Source organism: Seriola dumerili, unplaced genomic scaffold (genome assembly GCF_002260705.1).
Source record: "Seriola dumerili isolate Sdu_G_001 unplaced genomic scaffold, Sdu_1.0 BDQW01000668.1, whole genome shotgun sequence".
In the NCBI taxonomy this organism is placed as follows: Eukaryota; Metazoa; Chordata; class Actinopteri; order Carangiformes; family Carangidae; genus Seriola; species Seriola dumerili.
Genome location: NW_019174923.1, coordinates 2,069,770 through 2,089,427, shown reverse-complemented (window position 1 = coordinate 2,089,427; position 19,658 = coordinate 2,069,770).

Below are 19,658 nucleotides of genomic sequence, written 5' to 3'. Positions count from 1 at the left end.
AAACTTTTTTTCTTTTGATTTTATTAATCACTTACTCATCTAAAACAGAATTTTATCTTTCAGTGAAGATATAATTGTGCAGAAACAAAATACTGAACAGCTGCAGTTTGTAACACACCAACAGTACAGAGAATAATGGCACAATTTTCACTTACTAATCCATCACCAACATTTGTGTGTTAATTTTTCACCTGTTTAACAACAAAAAAAGTCAACGGCAGATGATATTGGCTGTTTTGTACACTCCTATGCTAAGTTGTGTGTTTCTGCCACCAAACATTTCAAAGACAAAGTGTCTTTTCTTCACTTCACATTGCCCTCTTTTATTGTCAAGAGCAGGTTACACTTAGTGACACTTGTAAAAGACTTTGACAAAGCCACCGTCCTTCACAACGCACTGTACAGCATGATATTTGCGACCATCAGATCTCAGTGGCTCCATGCAAGTTCCCAGGTGGTCGTCATCCCCGCGAAGTCCATAGTCAGCCTCCCAAACGTCGATTTTCATCAGGTCACTGGTGACACTGTAAAACTGGAACTTCTGCCACCAGCCTGGGTTGGCATTTGAATGAATCACTCTGGTTTTTTGGGTCTCGTCGCCGATTGACACCTGTTAGATCAAATTAGGGAAATGTTAATTGTTTTATTTAAAATAATCAGATGGAGAAAAACTATGCACTCACTAACACAAGTAATATATCCTTTTTATTTTAGTCCATATAACGGCCATATACACCTGACAACATGTAGGTTTACTACAGAAAAGTAGAGCACTGCATCAAAAACACGACCGAGATGCACCATTTTATCTCTGGTTATAATTTGAGACAGAGAGCCAACAACTCACCAGAACATAGGGATCTGGGTCTTGAAGTCCATCCCCTGTGAGACCATGGCCGTTTGCCACCCACACGTCCACGGTTTTACCAATGCATGAAGCAGATACAGCCTGGGCTGTTACAACCACCAGCAGGGAAACAAACACAGCAAGCTTCATCTTCAGTCTTTTCTTCACCCCGAGAGAGACAAAGATGCTCCTGGTTGACATGTCAGACAAGCTTGGTGGTTTTATACAGCTAGAGAGATGGAGGGAGGGGCTTCAAACAGGTGACTGTTTGGTACATCACTGTGTGCGTATGCGCACATTTGCATGATTCAACATGTGTGTGTCATCACTCATTTTAATGAAGAACAAGAAAAACTCGGTCTTTCATAAATGGGCACTTCAACCAAACTTAATAAACCAGTGGCATGAGAAATGCTGTTAATGTTTATGCAGGTAAAGTGGTGGTACTTCACTGATGAACAGCTGTATAGTGGGAGTAGACTGGGTTGTTTTTATCAGGACACACTAAACGCTAGCATCCTCGGTTCATTCTCTTTTAGTAGGTTATCATTATGATCAACACAAAGTTACAAAGTAGTTGAGAAACAACAATCACAACTCACCTGCCTTAGGAGTTCAGGCATTGCATGTTTATACAGAGGTTAAAGGTCAGATAAATATCCAGAGGCCAAACAGCACAAAACCTTAATTTACCAGTGAAATCATGACATCAGTTATGAACCAAAGCCAAACAAAGAGTTGATCAACTATCTTCAACTTTCTGAACGTGACTCATCCTCTTTTGTTTGAGATGGAAGTTTGAGAGATAACTATGATGATAAGTAATAAGGTGAAGGCAGCAGTAATACTCAGTCACCAAACAATGATTATGAATGTGAGATTGCTTCCCTTAAATGTAAGAATAACTCGAGACAGTGCAAGACAAAACATGATTAGATAAGTGCACTGTTTACCGTTAAGCAGGGTACTAACACTGTGAACACTCACACCCTTGAAGGCATCAACTGTCATGTTTGGAAAGGGTGGTTTTTGTCAACAACTTACAGTTTTCTACATATTACATGTTTTCTCGACAAACAAACATAAAAAAAACCTTTACCTTTGAGAACATTATATTCATGTGTGTGTGTGTGTGTGTGTGTGTGTGTTCCAGTAAAAAAGAGACAAGGGAAGGAAAAGGGGCAAATAGAAAGCAGACTGATAAGAAGTTGGTTCGAGGTGAACACCAAGACATTGTAATAATAAATCATTACATACACACAATTTCACTCACTCCCTCCTCCCAAAAAAAAAAAAATCAGAGTGAGCATTTTGCCCTTGCCATGACCTTTCAAAACCCTCTTTCACACACACAAAAAAGTAACATGGCTAAAAGTGAATGTGACTTTTGATTTTTACCAGAATAATGAAAGGAGAAAATTCTGTCCCGGAAAGAGAGGGGACATGGTGAGTGATGTTGGAGGAAAGGGAAAGGAAAGAGGCATGAAGAGGGAAAAAGAGAGCCCGATTGATTGACATTCTGTCTTCTCTGTTTCAGCAAGTGAGGAGTGGAATCAATGGTCTCGCTTGGCTAGTCATGGTAAAAATTCATCCCCTCTCCCTCTCTCCATCTGTCTGTGTCTAAAACATATCTTCACGTTCACACATATTCTCCCTCTCTCTCTCTTTCTCATATATTCCTCTTTTTTTTCTTTTTTTTTTTTTTTTAAACACACCAACCCCCACCCTCCTCGTTTCTCCCTCCTCTCATTTCTATCTTTATTTTCATCATGGTCCGTGCTGGAATTGAGGCTGTGTAGTAAAAATTATAATCCTTACAGCACTATGAGTGGACAAAAGAACAAATTAAAGAAGCAACTGTAAAAATATAATTGTGACCAAAATAAACCAACATAAACAAACACACACAAACAGCAAAAAAAGAAGCTGCGCAAGCTAAAAACAAAGATGTATACCTTGTGCAAAGATACTTCCTGGTATAGGTGCCTCAGGACAGGGAGGAGCACCTCTGTTGTGTCCCTGTTGCCCTGAGGTAATTTGTACATGGTTGATTTGCTTTGTGTTGAATTTTTTGTGTACAACCATGAGTTTGTTTTTCGGTGTATTTGCAGAATTCAAATTGTAGTTAAATAAGTATATAAGCTGTACAGTGAAGTGTATATTTGCTGATTGTGGATGCTAATTATATCTAATCTGGTTAATGGTGAATTGTGAAAACACAATGAGACACACCACTGGTCAGGGAACCAAGGTAGCTCTCCAAACCTATAAAAGTCTGGCAACAGCAAAAGCCCAGTGGTCTTTAATGGATTTCTTAAGTTATTACATTGAAGTGGGCCTTTTGTAGTCTTTATGCTCATTAATAACCATGCTCACATCTATATACAAATCCTCACAGAGAGAAAAGTTACAACTCTGATAAAGTCAGAGTTGTAAAGTAAAATGAAAGGGTGCAGAGGGTGAGTGAGGCGACGTATAGAGCAAAGGACTGAGAGAAACAGCTGTAAAGAAACCGTGAGCGCGTGAAAGCGCGGCGTGGACAAACCGACGGGGAGCGGAAAGAGAAAAAGTGAAGTGTCCCCTCAAGAGCCATCTAACCCTAGACCTTTGTAACGAGCTGCTGAGTGTCTAAACGTCATTCAGCTAACGAGTTATGGCCCCGTTGACACTAAATGGCAGTCAATGGACAGATAGATGGCCCACTGGGAATGGATGAAGTCAATGGGCAGTGAGATTGTGAAGTCCATATCGCATTAATGGGAGCAATACAATATACTAAATGGTATTTAGCAGACACTTTCATCCAAAATGACTTGAAGTACCACATTGAGTGCTTTTATTTTTAGAAAGGGTGGCCCTGATGAAAATCAGTGTCTCTTATGCCAAAAGCTTCTGGGAGTTCAAGTTATTACCAAGATTCAGTGGTCATGTACCAGGAATTTGAACAACATTAACAACTGCTGAACAAAATTTTTACAGTAAATACCTTCAAAACACTTTTAGGATCCAGTTTTCTAATCTCCAATTTATATATTCAAAGAAAACCAGTCTAACACGTGTACATTATAGCGCACATAATATATATTATCTGATTATTTGCTATATTCACCTTGAGATAGTCGGTATGGGGTGCTGTGTCCCACTTCAGCAAAGGAAGGTTAATTAAATGCTTCACTGTTAAAACCAGGTTTTTTGGTCCTTAACTTCTTCCTAAAGAGGAAAAATGCTGTGGGATTTCCCACAGTGGAGGCGCTCCACCTCACCTGCAGTAAAAAGATGTTAAAATTATGGCTTGAATTAGATGTGAATGTCGGCTGTGCCAGAAAGAAAGTTCCAAAAATTGTAGGACAGAGCCATCCAAATTCATCCATCAGAAAAGTGTATGGGTAGGGGTTTCCGAAGCCGATTAACTATCCGACTAATACTTTAGATGCTGCATATTGGCACTTTAAATCCAAGAGAAACAGGACAAACAATATCCATTCTTCTTTATTGCTGAGTGTTATAAAAATATGATATATACACTGCTTAAAATATCACTGTAGGTTTTAGTCTTAACAAGGAACCATGTTTTAATAAAAATTGATTTTGAATTGTTACACTGTCAACCTTTGTGTCATTTCTTTAAATACTAACAAGATCAAATTTTATTATATTGTACACTGTGCATCGTTGTTTTGTTTTCCCATGAAATGAGACTGAGATCAGACTGACTTCATTTATTTTTCAAAGCCCAAACTAAACATGAGCCCAGGCCCATGGGGTTCGGAAGCAATCCACAGGGGGATGGAAAGAAATCAATGGTACATTGGTATCAATGGTCCTTTTGTGGAACTTTCTGTGGCAGTCACGCTGTCAATATAGTGAGGATGACAAGAAGAAGACACGTTTTCTGTCCGGCTAAAAGAAAGAGGAGGGTGTAGTGACATGTAGCACACGTGCTGACAAAGGTGATGTGAAATCTGCAGCTGTAAAGGTAATTGACAATCTAACTTCATTAAAGATATGATGTTGTCCATTTCTTAAAATGGAAATCCTGGTGCAACCATGAAGCGCTGATGCAAAATTCGTTTTCGGAAATCAACCTTTGAAAAACATGACTTGTTTTATAAGACGTACCAGCTGGTCGCTAACTTTGTCGTTTTTGTGTTGGGCAGGAAGTGTACAGAGGCGTTATCATTTATTGTTTTCACTAAAAACAGCTGTCTGCTGGTGCTGGTACAATGCATTTTAGAGCTTTTGCATTATACATATACATACACACAATCAATTTTGTCCATTGTTAACATAAAATATTGATCGGGGCAACTTTCAGTATGGAGCAAGGAGCCAGAAAGTGATTAGCTTACCTTACCATAATGCCTAGAAGCAAGGGCTCGCCTGGAGCTCTACAAAATTAAACATACAGCTCCCAGCACCTCTGCAGCTCACTAATTAACGTGCTGTATGTTGTTTGTTTAACCGCTACACAGAAAAATGTAAAAACAGTGGCTGGGCAAGTGACTTCCTGGAGTTGTGTTCTCACTGTGATGTTGCTAGGCAACCAACACATATTCCAAAATGCTTAACTTCTTTAAATAATTTGAAAGGCCTGAGGGGGGTAACATTTTATGTAGCATGACTATATTTTCTACTTTGCTTGTTAATTGTTTTACGCCCCTTAGCTCTATCTTGTGACCACCTGACCTACAACATGCAGGAAGGAAACACATTAAGAAGCTAACATGTCTTTTTTTTTTAATCTCAGATTTAACTGGTGCAATCATGCGCCCTCAGGTCTCTCCTGCAACACCTGCTCTGAATCTCCCACCTCACTGTATCTCAAAAACATTCTGAGAGATGACTGAGGGAGCAGACCTCCTAGTTTGACCCTGGTGAGTTTGAGGTGGCCCATGTGCCAAGAAGGGATAAAAGGCTCTAAGAGCTGTCAAGGCAGGAGGCCAAAGACATCAGTAATAGATGTGAGAGAATAATGCAGCGTAATGCTGGCCAGTGAAATGACAGCAGTTTACTGTTAAGTGCCATGATCTTTGATAAGGCACTTAAGACAGGGCTGTTTCCTCATATCTCCCTGAGAAAGGCTTATCCCACACTAAGTGTATAGGACTGAAAATCTAAAAGCTTTGCATAATGATATGTAGGTTCAATCACATTACTCTACATTACTTGGCTGTACAGAGTCATTTTAATGTGACAGCATGTGACAAAACTGTTTCCTCCTGCTGACCTGGTTTAAATTTCTTTGGTCTGGGAAAATCAACAATTCAAGCTTGCCTGTGGTAGTTTGAGAGAAGGAGCAGTACAGTCGTGTCAAAAATCTTCAGCATCAAGTCTAATTCAGTTCACTGACGAGATGACCACAGTATAGTTCCACCCTGTATTCTTCCACCTTTACATCTCCTCTCCACAGGTAATGATGGCACTTTTCCCCCCTCTGCTCTTTCACACAAATTCAACACATTTCCAAAACTGTTGTGGGAAATGCTGTAGCTTATGTTGCCCCAAGAAGCAAAGCCTCAGAGGATAAAGTAGACCTAATAAATCTGAATTTTTCTTATCGTCGATGAATCCCATGAAAAGACAACACTGCTGTGCTGTGTGTTAGCCAATCACTAAATAGTTTCCACCTTCCCTGCACTGTCTGCTGCTCTCAGCCCCGAGCTCCTTCATTTAGACTCAAAAAACTGATCACAATGATTTATTTACATTTTTTTCCAAGTCTTAGTAATTTCCTGAAACAGATGGGAGCTTTAACTTTTTTTTTTTTTTTTTGTATTTTTTTTTTTTTTAAAGCAAATGTTAGTCAAACAAAAGTAAATTTTTAATTAGAAGGGGAATATTTTCAGATGCAGATTAACACACACATGTGGTCCACTAGTGAGTATTTACGGCACCTCAGCACAGCGTACGTGGCACTGACTTGCAATAAACTACACTGCATATGGTAATCATACTGAAGAAAAATGTCTCCCGATGCAACAGTGTGATTTAGTATTTTGAGCTCCATGGCGCAGAGGAATAAGCTAGATCAGACTTTGGCTGCACAGACAACATTTTAAAATACTTGGTTTCTTTGTTGACGATAAGAAAGCTGTACAGTAAGACCTGCTTTAATCTTTAATAATGTTCTGTAGTTCTTCACACAAAAACGTGTCTCAACTCAGGGACCAAATCCCTCAAAGGCTGCAACTGAAGACTTGAAGACCAATTACGTCACAGCGGTGTGCGACCACGGGTGTCGCATTTCAAAGGCTCCCTCAAATGCGGCTGGGAAATGCATCCTTCATTTCCCGGGCAGTGAAGGTTCCAACAGGTGGATTTTTTTTCACGGCCCAACATACTGTATCCCAAGATTTATTGTGCGCCAGTGATGAATAACTTTTCAAAAAGAGGAGGACAGAGAAAAACAGTGGCCGTGGATAAATACAAAATTCTTTGTTGACCAGAGCGTCTCATTTAGGTTCAGCCTATGCGATCATCGGAGGCCACAGCTTCATACATCGCGTCCTCTGAAGGATGCAGCCTCTGAATTGAAACACCTGATATGTTGCCATGGAACTTAGGTTCTGGTGTTAAAGTGTCTTACACACTAAATTGCCTTGACAGATTTAGATTTTCCACTTATGTGTGAAAACAATTCTGCACTCCCTCCTCTTGCTCTGGCCTCCATCTCTCTTCAACGGATCCTTTTTCCATCTCCTCACCTGCTCTTGATGTTTCCTATTTTTTCCTGCCTCATCACCTCAACAGCCTCCTCCGGCTGCATCCTCTGTTTCATCCCTCCTTCTCTCCTCATCTGTTTCCCCCTCTCTCTGTCCTCCTCCACTCCTCCCTCCCAGCTGCCTGCCAAATTCTTACCCTACCCTTCTGATTGTAAGGGCGGCTTCGGAGCCAAGGGCGGATCTACAGGAATCAAAGGTGTCAGGGTGTGGCATATCTTTTCAGTACCACAATACACAGAGGACATTGTGTGGTCATGCCAAAATCAATCTGACTTCCATTCATCACCTAAGCCCGTCTGTAGAGGGCTTTGGAGATGTCTTGTCTGTCTAAGTTGTCTTTCTGGAGGTCTCCATTTTTTTTTTTTCCATTTGTAACAATTTGTCTTAAAGCATTAACATTATTCTCAATAAGCTTGAAGGAATATTCCACAGAAATCACCAATGCATTGGTAAATACACAACCTATAGCATAGTTTCAGAGCTATGAGGAGATGACAGTGCAATATGGAGTAAGCATGTTAAAGAGAATCTATTATGAGTGGTAGAGAGGTTGAATATCGATTTCTTTTTTTCTTTCTTTGTTGGGCAACATTGTAAATGCTGTGAATCTAAGTTGACTCCAGTTGAATCCGACAGGCTCTGAATATTTCATCCTCAAAACAGATTTCCAGTGAAGCTTTTCTTTAACTCAATGTTTACCAAACCTAACTGTGATCTAAACTTGATCTATAACCCATGTCTGTATCCTAAACTAAACTGAGAAAATTAACGCTTGGCCAAAATCTCACTCCAGAGGTGCACAACACCTAAATGCTATTAACAGGAAAAAAATTTAGGGTTTCCAGGTTTTTAAAAACTATTTTGGCTGAAGTTTTACTCCAAAAAGAGACTTGCTTTGTGTTTCCAGCCACAGTTGTTCAACAGGAAGATAACCACAGAATCAAGGTTTTTATTAGAAGCTAAGGTTGTTGAAAGAAGTGATACAAAAAAATGAAAAAAAAAAACAAAAAAAACTTTATGCTTATCAAAGTTTATTGGTGTTAGAAAGTCACTATTAAAGCTTACTAAGCCCAACTTTATAATAATCAGCCACTTGTTCAGTTACAAAGATTTATAAAGTAATTAATTAGGGATCACAGGTTTCTCGCCTTCTAATAGGCCAACGACAACTGTCATTAATAAATAATCCATCAGTTCTGCAGTTGTAAATGCTTATAAATTGTTAATAAAGGGATCTTGGTCCAGATGCTTTTCGGCACTTTTCCAGGAGGTCAGAGGTCAAACGGTCCATTAGAATCCCCTTCCCTATCAACCAAAGAGCTCAAAGTGTCATGCCGAGGATCAGCTGTCAAACCAAAAGTTTATACAGCATGGGGAAATGACTTAATAAAACAAAAAGATGAATTCTTTTTGGATTTCTAAACCTTTTATACAAAGGCCCTATTAGAAAGTTGTAAAACCATCACTTAATCTTTAGTTTTTTAAGCAGATAGTGGGCGGAGAAGAGAGTGAAAAAGATACGGAAACAGAAATGAAAAGAAAATGTCACTAAGTTTTTACTGAACTGAAAGATAAAGTGTGTATGCAAACACTGACATGATATCAGTTTCAAAGACATACAGAGAATGGGGCAGTGCGGGTGACTAGGTGTATATGCCATCACTAGAACATCTTCATTTTTAAGTGAGAAAGACACAAAGCAAAATAAGGAATGAAGATTGAATTAGCGAGACAGGTGGCACCGAGTGCAGCTATACTTCTAAGAGGTGTGATAAGAACGCCTCAGGGTGCTACAAAGAGAAGGGAAGAGGCATCCAGTGAATCCTTCTCATGCTATCTCTCTCTCCTCCTCCTCATTTCGCACCCCACGCTCCCCCAGTCAGTAGATGCATTCCTCTGAAGGTTGACAAACAGGGCGTGTGTAAAGTTATCTCTGCAGTAAAAAAAAAAAAAATAAAAAATGATCGCTACTGCAGCAGCAGGTGTCTCTGAAGCCCCCATCGTAGCGGATCCATATGTCCAACCCCTCTCTCTCTGCCTTCTCCTCCTCCCTGCTCTCCAATCATAATCTCATTGCTTCTTTTACATATCTTCGACAGTTTATCTGATTAGGGCAAATTTTCGAAAGTTGGTTTCCAAACTCGGTGCGGAAATGTCTTCTCAACTTTCCATCTTCTCATCTCATTCACACACAAGCATGCACAGGCAAAGGCATGTGGATGACACAACAGACCTTCCAGCCAATGACTGAAACTCTCCAGTGATCTACAGGTGGCGGTAATGTGGCATGAAGTGCAGCGATGCGCCAGGAAAAGGCAGGAAATGAGAACACTGCAAGCAAGTAAACATTAGGGCAGCACCCTGAACTCATCAGACGAGAATGCTTTAGTCGAACCTCATTTTGTTGAGCTGCGCATGCAAAGAGTAAACAGCAGGGCAGGCTGAAAACTCTCTCTGACTCAAACCGAGTCTCATCTCAAAATCATCTAACAACAAAAACTAAACAGCTGATCATCAAATCAAATATTAATGCACCTTGATTTATACTTTTTATCTGCATCTGTGACATGGACACCGGCCTGATGCCACATGCTCCGAGCAGCTCTGATGTTAAAATCAGTGGATCTTTCATTTCTCTTGAACTGACTTTAAACAGAATCACCACTGTGACAAACTGCCGCATAAATTGAAAAAAACTATTTATAAAGATAGAAGGCAGTGGACTTCATCTTTCCTTTCCCCTGGCCTACACTTCTGCTACTCCACTTTGTTCCACTTTCCTTTATGTTTTCTCCCAACTTCCCCCTCCTCTACCTCTTTTCTATTTTCCAACACGGATAAAGAGAAAATGATGGCATCATCATTATTCAGAGGGCCACACACATACAGACACATACTGTAGCCCACACACACACACAATGATTAACGGCAACAAAAGAGCCTTTTGCTGTATGGAGATTGTTATCATTTGATGCATTAATCTCTCTCCACGCGGCTGCGTGTCCCTCCTTCAAACATAAGGGGAAAAGGAATCACTTTTCCGTCTCTCTGTAGTCGAAGTAAGAAATAAGAAAGACAAAGACAGCTTATACTTTATACAATCATAGAGAGAATTTGAAATGATGCATTCAAAGCCACCTAACTTTAAATGGAGGTACAATAAGAAGACATGAAGATTGCAAGCTGCTTTCCGAAAGACATCACTTTGTAGTTTTATCTCAGCAAGGAGGGTGGTGGGAGATTTAACAGAATAGATATTAGCTTTTAAAAGGTTCAAAGGCAGTGGGCAGGTAATGACAGAACCACCTTGAAACTTGACAGATGCATATCAAACTCCTTAATTATACTCACTCCATGGCAACTCTGTAAATTACTGCTTCATTACTTCTGTAATTATGGTATAATTAGATGAAAACAAATTACAATTGGATGGTAAATTATGGGTTGTTAGAAAGAAAGAGCTAATAGTGTAAGAAAAATGCACTTCCACTTAATTATACTTGTATCACCACTGTTACTTGTTTTCCATAAGGTGCAAATGCTAAAATCTCATTAGATGACGATGATTCATGCTTTTGAAATCATTTTCAGGGAAATACACAGTTAATTTGTTACAAAACATCAATGTTGCTTGTCAACTCAACTTAGTTTCAATTAAACTCACGAAACAGGCTTTTATTATTAAGACTCTTGATCTTAATAAGTCCCTCAATTACAGTAACAAATTAAACACAATCACTTAATAGAGAGGTAATTAATAAAGTTAATCAATCCTCCAAAAGGTCATTATTTCCTGAGCTGAGACAAACAACCCTGTTTTCAGCTTTGTGGCAATGCCCCTTTCAAAACTCTGAATCAAGAAATGTTGATAACTGTGGTTTCCAATCGACAGCGACAATATGTTAATCTCACAAAAAAGGAAGTAGCTATTCAGACAGCCTCTTCAGCTGACTCACCCATTCACTGAAACATCCGGTGGCTGAAAAGGGCTCAAACCTTGATTTCTTAACACTTCTTTTCAAAGAAATGAGAGTCAGTGTGCTGCTGTGTGAACAGTTCAGGTTGTGCATTTGCAGTCACAGAGCAAATCACTTCACATAAACAATTTCAAGCAGGACTTGGTTCAGATTTGTTTTTCATTCCCTATTATGATATATTCCATATTGATTATCCACCCTACTTAAGTGCATAATTACACATCCTTTCCTGAGCTTTTTTATTCAAACATGTTGCACCACACAATTCAATTCTTTATTTTATTTATATTTTCATGTTGCACAAAGCAGTACAAACATTTAAGATCTGTAAAGTATGTGACTTACAACAAAGTTTGCATCAAATTTGTACATTGGGCCACTGCATTTCCATAGTGATGGATGATACAGGACCATTGATTGGTGCATCAATAAGGTGACGACAATGCCACTGAGACGAACCTTTGTCACCTAAAGGTCCCCAGAACTGCTGATGGAGTAATGAGTCTGCATGTTGGAAGTGCAACCACATAATGCATGTACTAAAAGGAAACAGCTTGCCCACTTTAAAGGACAAAACACCAAAGCACAAGAAGAGCAATGTAGTGTACTAATTCAATGCAGCGTGGAATACAGACTTGTGCATTGTGGAAATTAAACAACCGTTTCACAAGCGCATGACACAACACAGGAGAGCCAACTCCTCAGGTCAGGACTCAGTGACACATTTTGGCCAGAGAGGGCCGATGGTTTAAAGGTGTAGACGCTACACCGACTCACACAGCATCTAGTGTCATGAAGTGGTATTACAACACGGTGCTGGACGCAACTAGTTGGTTAGCATGTTCATTTCAGTAGCTATCTCTCAAATACATTAGATGGAGGTCTTGGTCATGACATCATCACTGTGGCTCTTTCACACTCACACACACACACACACACACACACACACACACACGTTAGTTCATTTTTCGAACTTTTTAAACTAAAATTCTGGCCAGATCTTACACATTGCACCTTTAAAAAGAAACCATCTATTAAGACTACAATGATCATCACAAAAAGAGGAGGTGGCCTACAAAATCACTTATCAGCCAATTACAATGCAGTCTTGACACCCATTCACCCCAGGACTCATGTGATCCCAATGATTCACATGATGGCTGGCTGGGTAAATGACTCATATGTGACGTCAGCAAATTCTCAAGGTGTTAACAACCCCACAAGAGGTTCAATTCCTGGGCCTCCTTACCAGTCAGTTAGAACTGAGGAAGACTTTTGGATGAGAGATGAACCTCAAGCAAGTCCAGTTGCCTTCATAAAGCTCTAAGAGATACCATGACCTGGATGACTGAGAAACTTCTCAGACCTTTTGCTAATATTAAAGGGGCCATTTGTAAGTTTTCTCTGCCGCCGAACATGGTTTCGTGCCAGGAGAGGGTGGTGGTGACAAGAGCTTCGGTCATTGTTGTCTTTTTAATACAAGAGGTTTATAATGCACCCTCTGGCCAGTGCTACGTCTTCAGGGCAAATTGAAGGCTACAGTTAGCCGCTATCAGAAACTGATGAGGGAGCCCGGGGCTAGCTGGTTAGCATGCTAACTTCAGTCGAAGAAAAGACCCTGATAGAGACAGAGTTAACACTGGCATTGCTTTTCACCACTGGAGACGATTCTTGGTGAGTAGAGGGATGAAGTTTGATGCTGAACTCAAAATGTTTCTTCTAGACTGGAAAGTAATCAACTTTTAATGCTAACGTTAGCTATGTAGCAATGGCAAAACTTACAAATAGCTCCTTGTACCAAGTTTTGTCACTTGGTTTGCTAAATTTTCAATGTTTAGTTTGTTTTTTTACCCTTGAATCTATTTGCACTTTGCAAATATTTGCAAAAAGTAACAAAAAATTTGGTGTTTTTCCATTGTGTCATCTTTATGTGCAAATGAGCTAAAACTTTAAACTTCTTACAAAACAGGAAACTTTGAGTTTCATCCTAGTGTGAGAACACGAAGAAAGCTAATGATCACAATCCCAGAAATGTTGAAATTGCTGGTTAACCTCAAAGCCTGAAGGCAGCTCAATACAATCGCGCACACACACATTCGTTCAAGACACAAAGATGAAATAATCGCTTCAATTTCACATCTCTTTCTCTCAGAACAAGATTACATTATGGCTTCTTTTTGATGTCTACCCGGGAGGTTGAGTCCAAGGGTTTGGGAAAGTTTTTATGATGTACTCCTTGAAAGTTTGGATTCAAACTCATGCAGATGCAAAATACAAGCTCTATTTTACCGTGATGACTTTGCAAAGTGATTCACATCAAAACGCTGTCCCTCTCCTCAGAAAAATATTCTTTGCCCTCCCATCTAAATGGAAATGTATCTCAATCACCATAGCTCTTTTCTTCCATTGCATTTCATCTTTCTTTTTTTTTTTGCTGTTAGTTTCATTTTCCTCTCTGTCTTCCATCTTTGCTACATACTTCCAGCAGAAGACTTAAGAGCATCCATGTGTACTTTCAGCAATAACCACTCATTTTAAGCAAGCATAAAGAGCTCACTGACAACTTCTATTCCGCCAGAAAATTTCTGAAATTATGCCGACCATGGAATGTAAAAGCAAATGAATTCATCTTGTTCTTAATCCGGCTGGCAGTCTGGAACTTAAAGAGGCTGCCTGGTAACTAGAAAGTTCCCTAAGCAACTCTTTCAATAAGTACAAAAATCTTGTGGACAGGAATGGAGTGGGAATAGAAACTGGCCCACGACTTTTGAATTTGAATGACCCACCAAACCTCATCTGGAGTCACACCATCATTTAGGGCCTGTGTCACACTTTACAAGAATCATGCAGTAAACAGAGGATAAATTAACTATGATGATTTGTGGAATAACTGGCACATTAAACTGCAGTTCCTTTCCACTTTCCTCTGTGTAAGTCAGTAGCTATAGAGACAGTGAGATTAGGATTCAGACAGGACAATACAGTAGTAAATACAGCACCTGACATATTTTAATTTAAGTATTTTTTCTCCTTAATTGGATGTTTCTGTGATACAGTTCTGTAGATCTGAGCTGATCGCACTGACTTTGAGTACTTTAATTAGCATTAGAGTTTCTGATGAAAAAATAGAAAACAAAGCTATACAACATTATCCCGCTAAATATGCTCAGACTAGACTGTTGTCCTCAGCCTACCATTTATTCACTCTGCTGCTCTCCCCCCGTCTGTTGTCTGCAGAGTAACAAACACATAAACAGCAAGCGAATGGGCAGAGCTGTGGGACTGAACCTAACATAGTTCACTGGGGAAGCACATGTGAGGGAGGGGAAGGCCACACAGGACCACAGTGGGCTGCGCAGCCTGCTCCATCGGGCTGATCACCACAACACAGCATTATCAATGCCCTCCCTCTCTCTTTATCTTATTCATTTATTATTTTTACTTTGAGCCACCAGTCCAATAGCTTACTATTAAACGCTGTCATGTGAAGCAGTGAGTTGTAATAAATAATCAAAGTCTTGCAGTAGCCGTCAGAGTTCATTTAAAGAACCTAACATGACAGCATACATGATCTATTCATAAAATGATTGCATTTACCGACCCTGTCACTGGCCATTGTGGCTCAACAACCAACCCGACCCACCAGTATTCTTCCCATGCCTCCAGATTAGCTACTCTGTGCCTCTTGAGGAGTAATAAAATGACACAAGATCTCTATCCTTTCTCAAACACTATGAGCTTCTTAAGTAGAGCTGCTGAGCATCCAAGAGTGGATGATTATACTATTACATTATTATACTAATCACATATGAATGACAATGTGAAAAATGTTAAAAAATGAAAATCTTACACTGATAAATATAATTGTTTTTCTTCCTTTACAGCCCTTATATTCTGAGAAGTACAAGTACTATAATAGTTGCTGTAATTCATCTTAAAATTTGTTGAAAAGTGGGTGTGTAATTTTTAATAGTTATAGGGAGAAGAGTGTGATAATATATTTTATCTTTTATTTGTCTGTATAGTTCAGACATGACTTAATGTATACCTGGACACAGTAAAAATGTTTGAAAATATAATATTAATGATGTACTGTACATAAAAATTTATACTTATTAAACAGGCTCTGGTTTAGTGCTTCCATGTGACATTTTCCCTCTCCAGTATAAGCATGCTAAAGGGACATGAGTGTTTAGTATTTTGTGTCAGTCTGGCCTGGTTTCACTTTGTCTGAATACAAATTGACTATTTTTCCACTGGTGTCCAAATGCATACCTAATATCTCCAATGTATTATCTCCTTAACTCCTTTTTTCAAGTTTAATAATCAACATTATCATCCCCTGAAAGAATCTATCAGGACTAGTACGTAAATTGAGCTGCTTGTTGACAATTCACGAGTAAAAATCAAAGTGTGCAAATGGATGATTGCATTTCCTCATACTGGATATATGAGGTTTTACCAGTACACTGGAGGTTTTACATTCTGGAGTGTCCTGGTGGCACTGGTATAATGGGATCACAGAGGTTCAGGCTCTGGAGGAGCCTGCAGGCACGCTCTGTCTGCTTAACCAAACACACCCCCAACGCATCCTGTCCGCTAGTTAAATATGACATACTAGCTGGCTGACTTATCTACATGTGAGCACATTTAAACAACACACACATACACACACACTCAGACAGACTAGTTAAATATCATCCACTCACTTGCGAGCGTATTTGCATGCATACAGTCATTCTCGGTGAAGCACGCCAACGCCCTCTAGATGAAAGTGTCATTACCTTGTTGAATCTAAGGAGGAAAAAAAGAAATGTCAAAACAATGTTCCAGCAGCTGAAGGAGGAAAATGAGCATTGAATTCTGTATTGAAAGCTCCCAGGGTCACAAACGGAAGAAGAAGGAGACGTGCAGCATAAAAGGACAGTTTTGTTACATAATTGTCTTAGAATAGCATATTACATATTTCTACAAATATCACAGTACTTGCTCGATATATTTTCGTACTTTCATTCAATGTGTAAACGTACAGTTTTAGACAGTCATAAATATTAGATTTATCAGATAAATATTGCACTAAATAATATGGTGGATAATTTGAATGAAAACTGAATGTTTAAGCCTGTAGTGGTTTTAAAGTCTAACTTGAAGTGACTTTTTTAAAAGAAGTTTTACACTGCTTGAAAATTTTGCTCCTCCTGACCTCCAGTGGTTAAAGTGATGACCTCTCTGTAGTGATGTAGAAAACATACGCAGGGTGTACTGCACTGTTACATCATCATTCGATGTAGTTGCAGGTGAAACAGAGGTGAAACTCTCAGAACTTTCCAGAAGAGGTCGGTCAAAACTGCTTTTCAGCTTAAGTCCATCTTAAAATGTTAAATTTTATCCAGCGTATTCTTCCTATACTTGATTTCTGAGAAGTACACAAGAATGTGTACTGCTTTAAGGAGCTACTTCAGAGAATATATGTTTGAGCACATTTCCACACAGTACACTGCGTTTCAAAAAGTACTTTAGAATATTCTTTATAACCAAACGTGTATTTAACTTAAGCTTTTATTACTTAATATTTTTCCATGCCTCGTTAAAGCAATTTGAATTGCCTTGTGTCTGAATGGTGCTGTATAAATAAACTTGCCTTGCTTTGCCTTAAGCAAAGGTGGACTGTTGTCAGTGTTTATATATGCTTAAGTAGACATGCAAATTAATGACTGGTGTTTAAAGGTGTAATGTGCAAGATCGTGCTACTTGCTCCACCTCTTCGCCCCTGTCCCGTTAATCATGTTGTTTTCCCCATGTTCCTTATAATTATTATTTATATGTGCATTTTTTGTTGATAGTTAAAATTGTTGATGGCACTGAAACAAATTATGAGTACTTGTAATACAAACACTATGTTTTTATTTACCTATAAAATATGGTTAGCATGCTCATTTCAGTAGATATCTCTCAAATACATTAGATGGGCGTCTTGGTCATGACATCATCACTGTGGCTCCTTCACATACTATTGATAGTGTTAGTTTAAAATGTTCAAAAAATGAACTAAAATTCTGGCCAGATCTTACATAATACAATTTTAAGGCAGCTCAATACAACCAACACACACTCATTCAAGAAAAAGATAATTTTTCTCTCTCTTTCTCTGAGGTTGAGTCCAAGGAAAGTTTTACAGATGCAAAACACAAGGTCTATTTTCTATTTCTACTTTATTTTCTATTGACTTTGCAAAGTGACTCCCATTAAAACATTGTCCTCCAAATGCGTCTCAGAATAATACGCTGCCCTCTCATCTAAATGAAGTGTACTGTATTCATTGTTTATGCTTAATGTACATTAATGAACAGCTGAAAAGCACTGACATGGAAAATGTACAGAGCACATTCACAGAACATGGGGTTTAGACAAAGACAAAGAGTTAACATATAATGCTTTTGCTACCAGTATATGATAGCAGATTAGTCATGTTACATGGAGAGGCCCAGCCTAAGACATACACTTATCTAAACCAGGTAAAAAATTTCAAAAATAATCTACTTACACCATGATCTTCAGAGAGTCGTTTTTGTTATAATAATGAGATAATAGATTGACTGAGTGAGTTGTAATCTTATTATGACAAGATTAACAAATGTTTGAGCACAGCTACTTGGGTAATGAGAGAGATTGTGTTACTTGGGACTATGCAAATGTAGAAAAAAAAAGAAAAATCACCTAAAGCTGATTACTTCCAGTAGTCGGTGTATTTGGTGTGCATGGAAATGCAATCAGTGATACTTAAGAGCAAACAGCCACTGCAGCTGCTTTGATTATTAAATACATCACTTTTGATTTGGAGAAAAATACTACTGCCTGTTGGTACTACTGGTGCAAGAACAACTATTAAGCTGATGCCAACATAAATGATAATATTACAAGTGTAAAAATGAATGAAAGACAATACATTATATTACAAAAAGCACCAAAAATAGAATTTTTTTTAGAAATAATGTGTACTCTCTAAGCAGAAGCCATATTGTATATAAAAGCTATTTGTTGCTGTTTTTTCCTCTGTCTCTGTCTTCTTCTACATTTTACGATTTTGCCATTCCTCTCCTTTTTTTCCCCCCATCTTCCACTCCTTCGCTCTCTTGTTCCAATAAAGCCCTACATGCATTCTTGCTAGACTAACTTATCTTGTTGCAGATTCAGCACCCAGGGTCAATTTCCCTCCAAATGAGAGTATTATCTGCGACAAGGTGTCCCCTGATGTAAGCCAGTGCCCCTGCCGGCTTCATTTGTTTCAGGCAGACAAACAGAGGGCTAAAAACTCTGGCTGTGTTTTGTTGTCGCGGCCTGATTGCTCTGTCAGACTCTGTGTTTCTTTATTTGGTCTGAGGCATGATAAGGAACAACCAACAGACTGGAACAAGATGCCTCCACTCATGCCTCACAGAGAGACGGAGCATGTAGAGAGGGGGAGTGGGGGGTGTGAGGGAGGGTCAAATACATTGAGAAAATGATGCAGAAAAAGGATTTTAATCTAAGGGTTCTTTTTTTGGTCAATAAAATTGTACAAAGTGACACATTAGAACAGGTTTACAATAAAGATTTTAAAACTATTTCTTACCAGCAAGCAACATGGGTGAGTTTCACTTGGTCCTGCTAGGTGCACGCCTGTAAAAAAATATTATTCCTACTTTTTTATTGTCTGTAGCCAGTACCAATGGGGCATTCTTGTCCCTAACCCTGGGATACTGTTTTGAAGGGTGATTTATTGTCGCATTTTCATAAAGTTGGGAGGCTTGTTAGAAACAGATTTAAAGGAAGATGGTCAAAATCGATAAAGCAGACAATGAGCAATCTTGACTTTTTGTCCCTTGTCACAGTCAAGCTCCAAAAATCCTACACCTCCCACAATGCAACTCAATACTATCTATTATCAGACACTCACTGCGTGGTAAATGGCAAGATCTTTCAAACTTTATGTCGGCAGTTTGTAAAGCAGGCTTTCTGATATTTCATGTATCTATTTCTTCGTGTAGTATCAAAGCCCAACACAAGATTTCACTGTGCAAATAAAGATTACATTACTTTTAAATTACCATTTAAAAAGACAAAGGGACCCTG